At 40.6% G+C, this 15056-nt stretch overlaps 1 protein-coding gene across 1 annotated transcript in view; it reads left to right on the plus strand.

Moving 5' to 3' along the window:
* Positions 1 to 1342: 1342 nt before the first annotated feature.
* LOC114487085 (putative protein FAM90A10) overlaps positions 1343 to 15056 on the plus strand; it is a 113484-nt gene continuing 99770 nt past the window's right edge. Inside the window, exon 1 of the mRNA XM_028495212.2 lies at positions 1343 to 1502. The gene's annotated coding sequence lies outside the window, so the exon portion shown is untranslated. The remainder of the gene's footprint in view (positions 1503 to 15056) is intronic.

A 15056-nucleotide genomic window follows, 5' to 3' on the forward strand; every position in this document is an offset into this window, starting at 1 on the left:
TGTGCTCTACAACACCAAACTCTCTGAAGGGTTTCAGCAAAGCAATTTTAAAGGTCAGGTGAGGGAGGGTGGTCACAGGGTATGTGATCAGCTGGTGCCCAATTCTCTGGTTGATGGTGAGGTAACAGGGCAGTTAACATTACAAATTATTATGCACCAGTAGCTCTGTGTTGATGATCATCAAGTAGTTAATTTCTTCCATTTGGTGGTGGTTTTAGCATCTGTAAAACAACTCAGGAAGTGTGCATCAGATACTATTATCTAGGTACTTCAGAGAGAAGCTACAGTAGAGGATATGGGGGGAGGGGTCTGTCCTGGGAAGGCCCCATAGGGTCCTACTCTGTTACACCAGGTGTCTGGGCTCAGCAACCAGGGAAGGTGGGGCTGCTCCTGGGGTTTGGGGAGCAGCGGGATCCCAGTCCTCTGAGGGGCCTGTTAGCCCCCAGGGTGAGATGGGGATGCAGTGGCTGGACAGATACGTCTGGCCTGGGAGAGTGGGTATTGTCATATTTTGAATTTAGCAGTCCTAATAAGTGTGCTATCTCATGATTTTAATTTGTAATTCCCTAAAGGTATATACTGTTGAGCATGTTTTTGTATGATTTTTACTATATATCTTTTTCGGCTGGGTGTCTGTTCAGATCCTTACCCATTTTTTTCTTATGGGGTTGTTTTAGAGGTCTTTGTCTATTTTGAGTCCAAATCCATTATCAGATACAAGTTTTGCAAATATTTTTCTCCCAGTTTGTGGTTTGTCTTTTGATTTTCTGAATAAGGTCTTTTAGAGTAGAAATCTTTAATTTTATAAAGTCCACAATATTACTTTTTTCTTTTGTGGATTGACTTTTTGTGTGTTAAAACTCAAAGCTTACTATCTACAGACCAAACCCAAGGTCATGTAGATTTTCTATGCTTATCTGTAGTTTCGATAGTTTCGCGTTTTAACTGTCTGTTAATAAATTTCAGTGACTTTGGTGTAAGCTTTAAAGTTTGCATCTACATTCACTTCATTCCATACTGTTTCAAGTTAATTGTTCCTTAACTATTTTGGAGAAGTTAGGGGATACTGGCTGTGTTTCAGTTTGAATTTCCAGTTTAATGGATCTAGCAGAACCGCCCTCAGGGGGTGGGGTCTCCACTAAACTGTGAGGGCGGCTTGGTCTGCACTTTCCCATTGGCTGGCAGGGAACGCAGAGCCCGCCTCTCTGGTCCCCCTTGGGAATGCGTGATTGGCCCGCGGACCTGGCTCCCCCGGGCAGCTGACGCGAACGTGGTCTCCTCAGGACCTGCTGGGGTTAGGCTTCTGGAACACATGGGGCTGAGTCCATGCTGACAGCGCGGGGGCTTCGGGACAACACAGGGTCGAGTCCACGCTAGTGGGAGCCAAGTCTCCTCAGGAGTTGCTGAGGCTTCGGCTTTGGGACGTTGTGGAGTCCAGTTCACGCTGATGGGAGCCCCGTCTCCTCAGGACCTGCCGGGAGGTGGTGCAGCTGACAGAAAAGGTGAGGAGAAGTGAGAAGAGGGGAGAAGGTTCCTGTGTGTGGCCGACTCCTGAGGGGTGTCTGTCTTCACAGGACCCAGGACTGGAATGGCTTGTTGTGGAAAGTTGTGGGGTTTTAGTCAGTTTTTAGCCGGTGTTGTTCCTTGGCGTGTGTCGTCCATTTTCCCCGGCACCGTTTACTGAGGGAACTGTCCTTTCCCAGGTGTATGTTATTGGCTCCTGTTTTTGTGAATTAACTGACCACGTACCTGTAGGTTTCTTTCTGGGATCTCTGGTCTGTGTGCCTGTTTCTGTGACAATTCCAAACTTTTTTGGTGCCTTTAGCTTCATAATGTAGATTGAAGTCAGGGAGGGAGATGCCTCCAGCCTGTTTTCCTTTCTCAGTGTCGCTTTGGCTCTTCTGCGTCCTTTGTGGCTCCACGCAAATTGTTTTTTGTTTCTGTGAAAAATGTCATTGAAATTTTGGTAGTGACTGCGTGAATGTGTATGTCGCTTTGGGTAGGATGGACATTTTAACAATATTTTCACCCATGAGCATGGGATATCTTTCCATTTTTTGGTGTCTGTTCAGTTTCTTTCATCAATGTCTTAGAGTTTTCAGTGTGCACGTCTTTCAAGTCCTTGGTTAAATTTACTGCTAGTTTTTCGGGGGGTGTGATTGTAAATGGAATTGTTTTCTTAATTTCTCTTTCTGATAATTCATTATTAGTGTATAGAATCACAAATGATCCTGCAGTTTTATTGAACTCATTTTTTAGTTCTGACAGTCTTCTGGTGGTTTTACGTAGAAAACTAGAATTCAGAAATCCTACTGTTCCAACTATATCCAGGTCATCCACAGCACCCAAGACATAGTGGCTACTAATATAATCTTACCACGGTGCCTCTTAATACCATGGGGACTCCTACAAGGGCGATTAGCATCACCACTTTGGTTGAATTTGGTCTGGGTAAGTCTTGGCCTCTATAGCAATGTTTGATGTCATCTCTGATTTTCTGGCATGTTACTGACATGGTTGTACTGAAAAGTAATTTATTTTCTAGTAAATTTCAAATGTTTAAACTTTAAATAGCAGTACAAAGTTTTCTACGTTCACACCAAACACCCTGGGTTCTCCCAGGGAACCAGCACATAGCCCCCAAATGAGGAATAATTATGGTTTCCACATTATAATCCTATCCACAGGACCACTTCAGCTTTCAGCAGCTGCCCCACCTTTGTGGAAATGTCTTTTTCCATTCTAATCCAGTTTTCTTTTTCTGGAACCATCACTGGGGCTTTCCCTCGTTTTAAAGACCTTCATGAATTTAAAGTGTACAAGATGAGTATGATCTGTGTGACTTTTTCTGTATGGCTTCTTTCACTTAGGATGTTTTCAGTGTTTTTCTATGCCGTAACGTATCATTTTTTATTCATTGTGATTAAAAAATATAACATTTATCATTTAAATAATTTTAAGTATACAATACACTTCTATAGCGTTACGTTCATTCACATTGTTGTAAAAATATCCTTACCATCCATCTCCAGAACTTTTTCATTTTCCCCAAGTGAAATTGTAACCATTAAACACTTATTCCCCTCAACCCCTGGTAACCTTATTCTGCTTTTTGTCTTTGAATTTGACTTATCTGGATACCTCATACTAGTGGACTCATAGAATGTCTGTCCTTTTGTGTCTGGCTTGTTTCACTTAGCATAATGACTTCAAGGTTTATCCACATTGTAGCCTGTGTGAGAATTACCTTAGTTTTAAAGGTTGAATTGCATTCCATTGTGTATATACTACATTATGTTTATCCATTCATCTGCTGAAGGACACTCCAGTTGCTTCCACCTCTTGGCTACTGTGAATAATGCTGCTATGAATATGGGGTACAAATATCTGTTCCTGTCCTTCCTTTTAAATATTTTGGGCATATACCCTGGGGTGGAATTGAGGGATTCTACGTTAATTCTATGTTTAAGGTTTTGAGGAGCCCCCCCCTACTGTTTTCCACAGCTGCTTGCACCATTTTACTTTATTCCTTTATATGGCAGAATAATGCATCTTATGGATCTACCCTATTTTGCTTATCCATTCACCCATTGGTGGACATTTTAATTGTTTTTACCTTGGGCTATTGTGAATAGTGCTGCTATGAATATTGGTGTACAAATTTTTATTTGAACACCTGTTTTCAATTCTTTGGGTATATATCTAGGAGTGGAGTTGTTGAAACATATGATAATTACATTTGTATATTTTTGAGAAAATGCCAAAATTTAGCACACATAGATTGCACCATTTTACATTTCCACAAGTAAAGTTTAAGTGTTCCAATTTCTCTACATTGTTGCCAACATTTGTTATTTTTATTTATTTTTAATATAACCCTTCTAGTGTGTGTGAAAAGTTGTGGTTTTAATTTGCATTTCCATCATGACTACTGATGTTTGACATCTCTTCATGTGCTTGCTGACCGTTTGTATGCCTTGTCTGGAGAACAGTCCATTCAAGTCCTTTGTCCATTTAAAAAACTGGTTTGCTCTTTTGTTGAGTGGTAAAAGTTCTTGATAGAATCTGGATAAAGGCTCTCATCAGATATAATGTGCCAATATTTTCTTCCATTCTTTGGGCTGTCTTTTTACTTTCTGGATAGCCTCTTTTGATGTACAAAGGTTTGTAATTTTGAGGAACTCCAGTTGATCTATTTTTTTTCTTTCATTGCTTGAGCTTTAGTTTGAGATGTAAGAAACTATTGCTAAATGGAAGGTCATGGATCCCTTGGTTTATTCCAGGGTACATACCCTCGGTATCCACTAGGCTAGGGTTTAGGTCTGGGGTTTAAGTCAGTGTCAGGGTTTAGGGTTCAGGGGTCAGGGTTGGAGAGTCAGAGTAGAGGGTCTAGGAGTCTGGGCTTAGGGTATTAGGATTAGAGGTTAGATTTCTTTAGGGTTAGGGTTAGGCTTAAGCATAATTGGCCCCCTTTGCTCTTCCCTTCTCCTCTCTGAGGTCGCCAGAATGGACACGATTTGCCCAGGGTCACACATGAGTCAGGGAGTTGAGCTGGACCACTGTTTTTCTACCCCCCAGTCCTGGGCTCTGAGAGAAGAATGAAATGTCTGTACTGTTTCTGAGTGTTTCAAATCAAACTTGATGTTAGTCAAGGGTTGTGGAAGGTGTCAAGTCACGCAGGTTTCGTCCTGCCCTCCCATCTGGGAAAGGTGGTACTGGCTCCACTCTGCCTGGGCAGCCCCAGGTTCCAGCAGAGCCCAGACAGGAAGGCACTCAATGGACATGTGTGGATTTATTCAGGACTGGGTGTAACAACCTGCCAGCCCCCAGCCTACTTGAGGGCTGGTGGGTCCCTCCTGGGACTGCAGGCATGCTTTGTCCCATCTGAGTTGGCATCAACAGACAATCAAGTCTCAGGCAGGACAGTCCTTGACCTCTGAGCATCCAGGCAGGCATCTGTGGTCCTCTAGCTCAGTGCAGCCTGGGCCCTGTCAAGACCCCATGGACAATTACTGAGCTGACCATGCTGCTGGACAATGGAACAGCTACCTGGGCAGTGTAGACATTCCTTTGAGATGTTTCAACTATCAGTGTCCATGTGGTTGAGAAAAGTTCCTTCTCTTCACAGCCTTCACAGCCTCGTAGCCTGCCAAGAGAGGTAATAACACTAAACATTTGAGCGTGTCCCTGACACAACAACCAAACAGCAGACCATGGCCCTGCAATCCTTTGTCCCTTCAGTTGTTAGAAATTTTGACATTCATATTCATTAAGAATCAGAGATATGGGAGTAACTGGGCCTCCCAATGGGAGGTTCATACTGAGGCTGCATGGTCTTGGAGAGCCATATGCATCCATGTGGCCTCTGGAAAGCCTGCCAATTATGGGTTCCATGGCATGGAATAATTCTTGAACCTCCCATTACTTCATTGCACAAGAGTTTCCTTACCACCCTAGCATTTGGTTTCTTCCCTTAGTGAAAGAGAGAAGAAACTGGAAAATGAGCAGCATTGTTCTTCAGGGGTGGGTAATTAATATGGCCAGGGAGATGGCATGACTCAAGGGTTCCCACCTCTCAGGGGCAGGAATGAGGTCTGTGTGTCTTCTGAGGGCACATAGGCTATCCTGGGCCAAACCCTGAGATGTGAGGACCTGATGCCCAAGGCAGGAGGCTTGAGTTTACCACCAACAACGATCCTGCCTTTTCAGCAAGTGAAAGAACTTCTTGCAGTCTTGAGAGGGCAGTAAGAGCACACTGGATGAGTAGCTGCAGACCCTGACCCTAAGTGAACCCCTTTCATCCTTTTGGAAAAAGGGTGCTGTGCAGTGAGCTGTCATTGACATAGAATCTGCTGCTTTCTCTCAGCCAGCATCTGTTCTCATGCCCAAGTCTAGTGCCTCAGTTTTCCTTTGGGAATTACATCTCACCTCCTTCCAGTCCAAACAGTTCCAGAAGGATGACCCCACGTTCCACCCAGCTCGAAGATGGGTTTACAACCCACATCTAGCCAGTCCCATTTTCCATCTTCTGGTTCCTGTGATGGGTCAAGAATGAGAATGTAACCCAAGCCAGGCCAAAGGAGTTTAAAACCATGACTTTTCTTGGTACCCAAGAAAAGGAGAAGCTCTTTCTCGGAAAAAGGATGGTGAGTGGTTGTCAGCCTAGAATTGCTGTTGGCCCAAGGGCAGTGAGGGAGACTGTGCCTGTGAATGGGATCACCCAAAGGCACTGAGCAGGACAGAGTTTTGGAAAGGAGCAAGACCACACTGAGATAGTATGAGTCACTGGACCTGCCAGGTCCAAACCCATTCTTTTTTTTTTTTTTTTTTTTTTTTTTTGCGGTACGCGGACCTCTCACTGTTGTGCCCTCTCCCGTTGCGGAGCACAGGCTCCGGACGCGCAGGCTCAGCGGCCATGGCTCACGGGCCCAGCCGCTCCGCGGCATGTGGGATCTTCCCTGACCGGGGCACAAACCCGTGTCCCCTGCATCGGCAGGCGGAGTCTCAACCACTGCGCCACCAGGGAAGCCCCAAACCCATTCTTAAACTTGCCACTTGCCAGTATTAATTTATTTCTACCCTTACAATAAATACTAATTTATTTTACTTCAGTAAGTGTGTCCAGTCACTGGGAATAAAAAAAAGTCCTAGTTGACACATCTGAATCAATAAATCCCTGATCCATCCTCAGGTGTCCTCACTGGGTGGGGCATGGCTGGGGGAGATAAAGATACTGGGTGGGGTCAGATATTTGGGGAGCTTCCAAACAGCTCTGTGCCTGTTCCCTCCCTGTCCTGGGAGAGGGAAACCCTGGAACAGTGATAGAGGATAACCAGTAGAGGGAAGAGGTTCCTCAATGTTTAATTAGTCTTTGTATTTTTCTTAATTTAGGGTCCATTTTGGTAATGTGTTTTTACAAAGAAATCACCTGTTTCCTTTAGATTTCCACTTTGTTACAATAGGTTTCTCTTATTTGACTTTTAATTTTTCTTGTCTAATTTTCTACAGAATCATCACAAATAATGAACAAATATTGATACTTTATTATTAACTGAAGTCTATATTCATGTTCCCTTTGTTATACCTTTCCTTGTTCCAGGATCACAAAGGACATGTGGTCATAATGTCTGTTTAGTCTCTCCTGGGCCTTGACAGTTGCTCAGATTCTACTTGTTTCTATGACCTTGACAGTGTGGAGGAGGACTGGTCAGGTATTTTGTAGACTGCCCTGCACTGGGATTTTCTTGGTGTTTTTGTTGTGATTAGACTTGGCTTTTGAAAATGCAGATTACAGAGGTAAAGTGCTTCCTCTTCACTATATATCAAGAGAACAGGCTCTCAAGGGAATTCATCACTTATATTCTTAAATTTGGTCACCTAGCTGAGGTAGTGTTTGTCAAGTTTTCCCACAGTGAGGTTAATTTTTTCCCATGTCCATCCTGTGTGTCTTATTTAGGAGGAAGTCATAATGCAGAACCCACACTTGAGGAGAGGGGAGTTAGCTTCACATCCTTGATAGACAGCTGAGTGTCTGTGAATTGTTTAGAATTTTTCTGCATAGGAGATTTCTGTTTAACACCATTCATTGAAAACTGTAATTTATTTTTGGACATGTGAACAATTATTGTAAACTTCTGGTTATAATCCAGTACTGCATTATTAGACTGTTTAGTTCATTCTTGCTTTGGCTATTGAGAGCTTTTTCCATTTGCTCCTGTTCTCATTTTACATAATTTTTCTTAAGTGGGGTTTTTTTTTGGGGGGGTACTTTTTTACTTTCTGATATTTTAAGATTATCCTGCTTCACATATTTACTGTCTCAGTCCTAGTATCAGCCCTTTCTACAAAGAGCCCTTGTTCCTTTTATTAGAGAATAATATTAAAAACTTACATGGGGGAGCTAAGTAGGCTCAGCTGACAATGCATGGAAATATATGCACGTATCCCAGCCTATACATATACACATAATTATAAAGATTTTCATGTGGAACTATGTGTATCTCTATTAGGCTAAAGACAGTTTATACTGGTGTCTCCAACCTGATCTGTTATGACATGGATATTGTAACCTCCCTTTGTCTGTAACTTCCCACTCCAGTGGTAAGAAACCTGGCTTCCACCATTCGTCATTTATTAAATTCAGTGCTTGTTCCATTCGATTACTGATACAGTAGTTTCAGTACTGTAAGCTACTACCCACCATGGGAAAGAACTTAGAGTCTACTGTTTATGTATGGTACATTTTGCCTTTGGCTTACAGATTCCGTTCATTTCCAAAGTTAATTTAGGTCAGCCCATTTTGTCCCACCACCAACAGTGAGTTTTTTCATACATTTCTAAATCAGTTAGATTCCTTGTTATATTCTGTACTCCAGTCTTTGACACTCCCATATCCTAAGTAACTAAATTTGAATAGATTATAATTTACTTGTTGGGTTGTAAAAATCTGTGGGTGTAGACAAATGCATGATGACAGGTATTCACCACTAAAGTATCATATGGACTATTTCAACCTCATATTCCATAAACTGTTTACCATGTCTGTTTTGCCTTTTCCAGAATGTCATGTAAATGAAGTCATACAGTGTGTAGCACTTCAGACTGGATTCTTTCACTTAGCAATGTAAGTGTTAGATTTATCCTTTTTTTTTGCACGGGTTGATGGTTCATTCCTTTATATCTCCGAATACTATTGCGTTGCATTTTATGAGAGGAAAAATAATTTTCCCTCTACTCTTCTATGTTCTTCATTGGGATCCCCCTTGTAATGAAAGGGAGATGAACTGGAGAAAAACAACAGGAAGTTTAATATATACCATGCATACCTCCTGTATACTTGAAAGATACCCAGGAAAACTGAGTCACTCCCTGAAATGGCCCAAGCCATTACCTTAAATGCTACCTTCAGCTGAGAACAAAAGAAAGATGTTAGGGAATGGAGGAAGCCATTTAAGGGACATTATTAGGCAAAGCACAGTAAACAAGGGTATGGTTGTTATGCAGATTTACATCCAGGCCTATTCCATTGACAAGTTTTTCTTGCTATTTAGTCATCATTCAATTCCTGGTCCAGAGAGGGACACACCCTTACAAACGGAGATATCCTTAGTAAATGTAAATTTACTTCATAAAAGGGCATTTTCTACTTGGTTTTCAACAATTCTCCTGGGTCTGCTATTTTTTAAATTAATCAGTCCAAAATAATCCTTTTGTCAAATGGGCGTATTTTAGGGTGTTGTATTCTGCTCCCCTTGAGATGTATGTCCTCTAATTTGCTTACGAATTCATTTACAGAAGGACATCCTGATATCTTTAAGTTTTTAGCCATTATGAATAGAGCTGCTGTGCATTACTTAATGCTAGTTTTTATTTGAACACAGTTTTTCAAAACAAGAGGTATTCTTCTTGGATCCTAAGGTGGGACTGTTTAGATTTGGAAAAAACTGCCAAACTGTCTTCTAAAGTAGGTTGTACATGCATTCCACCAGCATCTTGAGTATATTTTTGTATGCTTATTTACTGTTTATCTTCTTTGGCCAGGTGTATGTTTCAATCTTTACCAAGTTTTAATTGTGTACAAATCCTTTAGCAGATGTGTGTTTTGGAAATAGTTTCTTCCAGTTTGTGGTTTTCTGAATAAGGTCTTTCATAGAGTAGAAATTTTTAATTTTATAAAGTCTACATTATTGATTATTTTTCTTTTGTTGATAGACTTTTGGTGTTGTGTGTTTTAAAATGGATCACTAGACCCAAGGTCATGTAGATTTTCTTCTGTTCTCAGATTCTAGAATTTTTATAGTTTGGTAATTTAAATTTGTCTGTGGGCAATTTTGAGTGAATTTTGATTTAAGTTGTAAGTTTGTGTCTACATTCATTTCATTACATATGGTTTCTAATTAATTGTTCCTTAACTATCTTTTGAGAAGGTACGGTGAGATACTTGGCTCCATTTCAGTTTGGATTTTCAAACTTAGTACATACAGCAGAACTGCATATGGGATGAGGCCTCTGGGTTTGAGTGCGGTGCTCCTGGCACTTCTCTGATGTCCCACAGGGGGCGCTGAACCCACATCTCTGACCCTGCGGGCACAGGTGCATCCTGCCCACAGACTTTTCTCCGTGACAAGTGGACAAGGAGGTTTGTCTCCCATCAGGGCTTAGGTTTCTGGACCATGGGGCAGTGTCCACACTGACAGGAGCTGGGTTTTCTCAGGACCCACTGGTGAGGAGATGCCACAAGAGGAAGAAATAAGCAAGTGGGGAGAAACTTCCAGTGCAGCTGACTGCTGGGTGGGTGGGGTGCATCTTCAGGGGACTCAGGAGAGAAAGAGTTTAATATGGAACCTTGTGGGCTTTTAGTTAGTTTTTGTGCAGTGTAGATGGTGACCAGTGTTGTTCTTTGGAGTCTGGTGTCTAGTTTTCCTGGCACTGTTTGTTGATGGCTTTGGGTAGAATAAACATTTTAATCATGGTAATTTTTCTGATGCATGCTCATGGAATATTGTTTTCTATTGTGTCTTCAATTTCTTTATCAGTGTCCTATAGTTTTCTGACTATAGGTCTTTCATGTCCTTGGTTAAATTTATTCCTAAACAGTTTGTTCTTTCTGATGGAATTGTAAATGGGATTCTTTTCTTAATTTTTCTGATTGTTATTAGTGTATAGAAACAAAACTGATTGTGCATATTGATTCCATACTTTGCAACTTTACTGAATTTATTTTTTTAAAATGTTTTTTGAAGTAATGTGAAAAATTGTAATGCTAAAAGCTCACTGTTTCTACTGCATCCCAGGTAATCCACAGGACCCAAGACATGGTAGCTACTAATATACTCTTCCCATGGTGCCTCTTAATATCATGTGTGTACTCCTACAAGGGAAATAGTATCACAACTTTGGTTGAATTTGGTCTGGGTAAGTCTTGGCCTCTATAATAAAGTCTGATGGCTGTCTTATCTGATTTTCTGGTATGGTATTGACATGGTTGTTTTGAAAAGTAATTCACTTTCCAGTAATTTAAAGTGTAAGGAAAACTTCCAATAATGGCAAAAAGTATTCACATCTGCCACTTCACACAAAATGCTCAGTGTGTTTTACCAAGAACAGGGACATTCTCCTGAGGAACTAGCACATAACCCCTAAATGAGGAAATCATGATTTCCACATTATAATTTAATACACAAGCCCACATCAACTTTCACCTGCTGTCCCAACTGTATGAAAATGTCTTTTTCCATCCTGATCTAGTTTTCTTTTTCTGGAACCGTTACTGAGTTTTTCCCTCATTTGGACAACCTTGATGGATTTAAAGCAGACAAGATAAATATGGGATCTGGGTGGCCTTTTCTGTATGGCTTTTTTCCACTAAGGATGTTTTTAATGTTCATTTATGTTGTAACAAATATCAGCACTACGCTTTTTTTTTCATTGTTAATAAAAATACAAAACATGACATTTACCATTTAATTCATTTTAAGTATACAGTTTTGTGGTATTAACTACCTTCACATAGTTGCACGAACAAGTTAAATGACATGTGTACCTCCTGTGTGCATGGGAGATACCCAGGAAATTGAGTAACTCCCTGAAATGGCCCAAGACATCACCTTAAATACCATCCTCATCTAAAAAGAAAAAAAAGGAAGGGTATAGTTGTTTCTGTCTACATTCATTGATTGTATATGGTTTCCAATTGATTGTCATATAACTAGTTTTGGAGAAGTCATGGGATATTTGGCTTCATTTCAGTTTGAATTTCCATATTTAGTGGATTCTGCAGGCTTGATACAACCTTGATACAACCTTTACAACCTTGATACTGCGTCAGGAACAGCCCAGTGGTGTAACTGGTGTTAATGGTTTGTTCAACAATTAAAGTCCTGTGTGATATGAGTTCAGACTGGAGTAATCGTGGTTTAGTTTCTGTCTATTTATACATTTGTCCCAGTATGAAAGGGCAAGAGGAATAAGGCCTACTTTATACCAATTAGTTTGAAGGCACTTTTATAATCTCAACTTAATTTTTTTAAAAAATTTATTTATTATTTATTTTTGGTTCCATTGGGTCTTTGTTGTGGTGCATGGGCTTCTCATTGAGGTGGCTTCTCTTGTTGTGGAGCACGGGCTCTAGGTGTGCAGGCTTCAGTAGTTGTGACACGCGGCTCAGTAGTTGTGGCTCACAGATTCTAGAACACAGGCTTGGTAGTTGTGGCGCACAGGCTTAGCTGCTCCATGGCATGTGGGATCTTCCCGGACCAGGGCTCGAACCTGTGTTCCCTGCATTGGCAGGTGGGTTCTTAACCACTGTGCCACCAGGGAAGCCCTCAACTTAATTTTTTAAAATTTATTTTATTCAAGTATAGTTGATTTACAATGTTGTGTTAATTTCTGTTGTATAGCAAAGTGATTCAGATATATATATATATATATACTCTTTTTAAATATTCTTTTCCATTATGGTTTATCATAGTATATTGAGTATAGTTCTCTTGAAATGAGTACAAGATATTGAATATAGTTCCCTATGCTATACAGTAAGAGCTTGTTGTTTATCCATCCTATATGTAATAGTTTGCATCTGCTAATCCCAAACTCCCAATCCATCCCTGCCCGCTTCTTCCCCTTGGCAACCACAAGTCTGTTTTCTATATCTATGAATCTGTTTCTGTTTGGTAGATATGTTCATTTGTGTCTCATTTTAGATTCCACGTATAAGTGATATCATATGGTATTTGTTTTTCTCTGTCTGACTTATTTCACTTAGTATGATAACCTCTAGGTCCATCCATGTTGCTGTAAATGGCATTATTTCACTCTTTTTTTTATAGCTGAGTAGTATTCCATTGTGTGTGTATATATATATATATACCACATCTTCTTTATCCATTCTTCTGTTGATGGACATTCAGGTTGTTTTCATGTCTTGGCTATTGTGAATAGTGCTGCTATGAACATAGTGGTGTATATCTTTTTGAATTATAGTTTTGTCTGTATATATGCCCAGGAGTAGAATTGCTGGTTCATATGGCAACTCTATTAGTTTTTTTTTTTTCTTTCTATTTTTAGTTTTTTGAGGAACCTCATATTGTTTTTCATAGTGACTGCACCAATTTACATTGCCACCAACAGTGTAGGAGGGTTTTCTTTTCTCCATACCCCCTCCAGCGTTTGTTATTTGTTAGATGTTTTAATGATGGCCATTCTGACCAGTGTGAGGTGGTACCTCATCGTAGTTTTGATTCGCATTGCTCTAATAATTAGCGATGTGGAGCATCTTTTCATGTGCCTATTGTCCATCTGTATGTTTTCTTTGGAGAAATGTCTAATTAGAGCTTCTGCCCATTTTTTGATTTTTTTTTTTTTTTTGAGTTGTATGAGCTGTTTGTATATTTTGGAAATTAGGCCCTTGTCGGTTGCATCATTTGCAAATATTTTCTCCCAAACAATTAGCACAGGTGCTGGGACAACAGGATACCCACATGCAAAAGAATAAAGTTGGACCCTTACCTCCCCCTGTATACAAAATCAACTCAAAATGGATCAAAGGCCTAGATGTAAGAACCAAAATTATAAAACTCGGAGAATAAAACATGAGAGTAAATCTTCATGACCTTGGATTTGGCCATGATTTCTTAGATCTGCTACCAAAAGCACAAGCAACAAAAGACAAAGTAGATGAATTGGACTTCCTCAAAACGAAAAACAGTTGTGAATAAAAGGAGCAAGGAAAAAGATAATCCACCATCCAAAATTGCACAAGATGTTTGCAAATCATGTATCTGATAAAGGTCTGTAGCCCACCAGCCCAGCCCCGTGCTGGTCCAGGGGAGTGCGTGTGTGGCCCATCCCGTCCTAGGTGATAAGGGGATTTCAGGCCCCACAGCACCCAAGGGGTGGACACTGGTCATCCTCAGCACCCTCAAGGAGTGAGTGCTGGATTGTTTTGAGCCCAGATTCCTTCCATCACTGCCCTCAAACGCTGAAGGCTTCAGCATGCCTCCGGAAGAGCACAGAGTATTTGCAAGTCTTTGAGAATGAAGAGAACACCCTTCCCTTTTCTGAAAAGGGCATCGTATTTCATAGCAGTGACCACTTTCAATCTGGCTGCCAGGGGTGAGAATGCAGCTGATTCCCGCCTTGTGCTGATGCCCAAGAGGGTGATGAGAGTGGGTGTTTTCTCATTAGAATTTTTTTTTTAGATGGAGAATTTTAATTAAGTTGGCATAGTTAAGACCAAAAATATAAAGTGGACATTGTCAGTGTATCTTCAGCCCTTGCCTTAACAGGTGAATGAACACAACTTGCAACACAGGTGAATCTTGCTGGTCTACGAGACAGTGAAGGGAGCTTCTCAATATTTAAATATATTAATATAACCAGTTATAGAAATCTAAATATAGAACGAATCTCCTATAGGGTTTGAGAAGGCATTCACCATATCCCTGAAAAGTTTAACATTTCTTATTCAAGTTTAATCATCTCTTTAGAAGGGGAAAACAGTGATAGTACTTGTTGAACGAGAATTACTATCAAAATTCAAAAAGTTGACCATATTCATTTAGCCACAAGCCAATCTTATTTAAATCAGGACAGAAATATTACATCAGCCATTCATAATCTGAATTCTAGTGTATGAGATCAATTTAAATATGGTACACATAAAGTCATGAGACATTTGTTTCATAATAAATAAGGCAGTGGCCAACTACTACTCATTAGTAGCTTTTTTGAGATAAGCTATCAAGTCTGCCCTTTCTACCTTCTTCTTAATGCCAGCGAAGATCATTTTTGTTCCAGGGATGTACTTCTTGGCATTCTCCAAATACTCTATCAGCGTCTCCTCTCCCCAGGTGATGCCTTTGTTCTTGTTGGCATCTGTGTAAGAGAATCCGACAGCCTGACCTGTCTTTCACCCAAACCAACCATGGAGATTTGGCCCAGTCTTGTGCTTGCCTCCCTTTTCCACAGTATGGCACTGGGCACACTTCTGAGCAAAAATCTTCTTGCCCTGGGCTTCCCTGGTGGCACAGTGGTTGGGAATCTGCCTGCTAATGCAG

This window comes from Physeter macrocephalus, chromosome 11 (genome assembly GCF_002837175.3).
Source record: "Physeter macrocephalus isolate SW-GA chromosome 11, ASM283717v5, whole genome shotgun sequence".
Taxonomy (NCBI): domain Eukaryota; kingdom Metazoa; phylum Chordata; class Mammalia; order Artiodactyla; family Physeteridae; genus Physeter; species Physeter macrocephalus.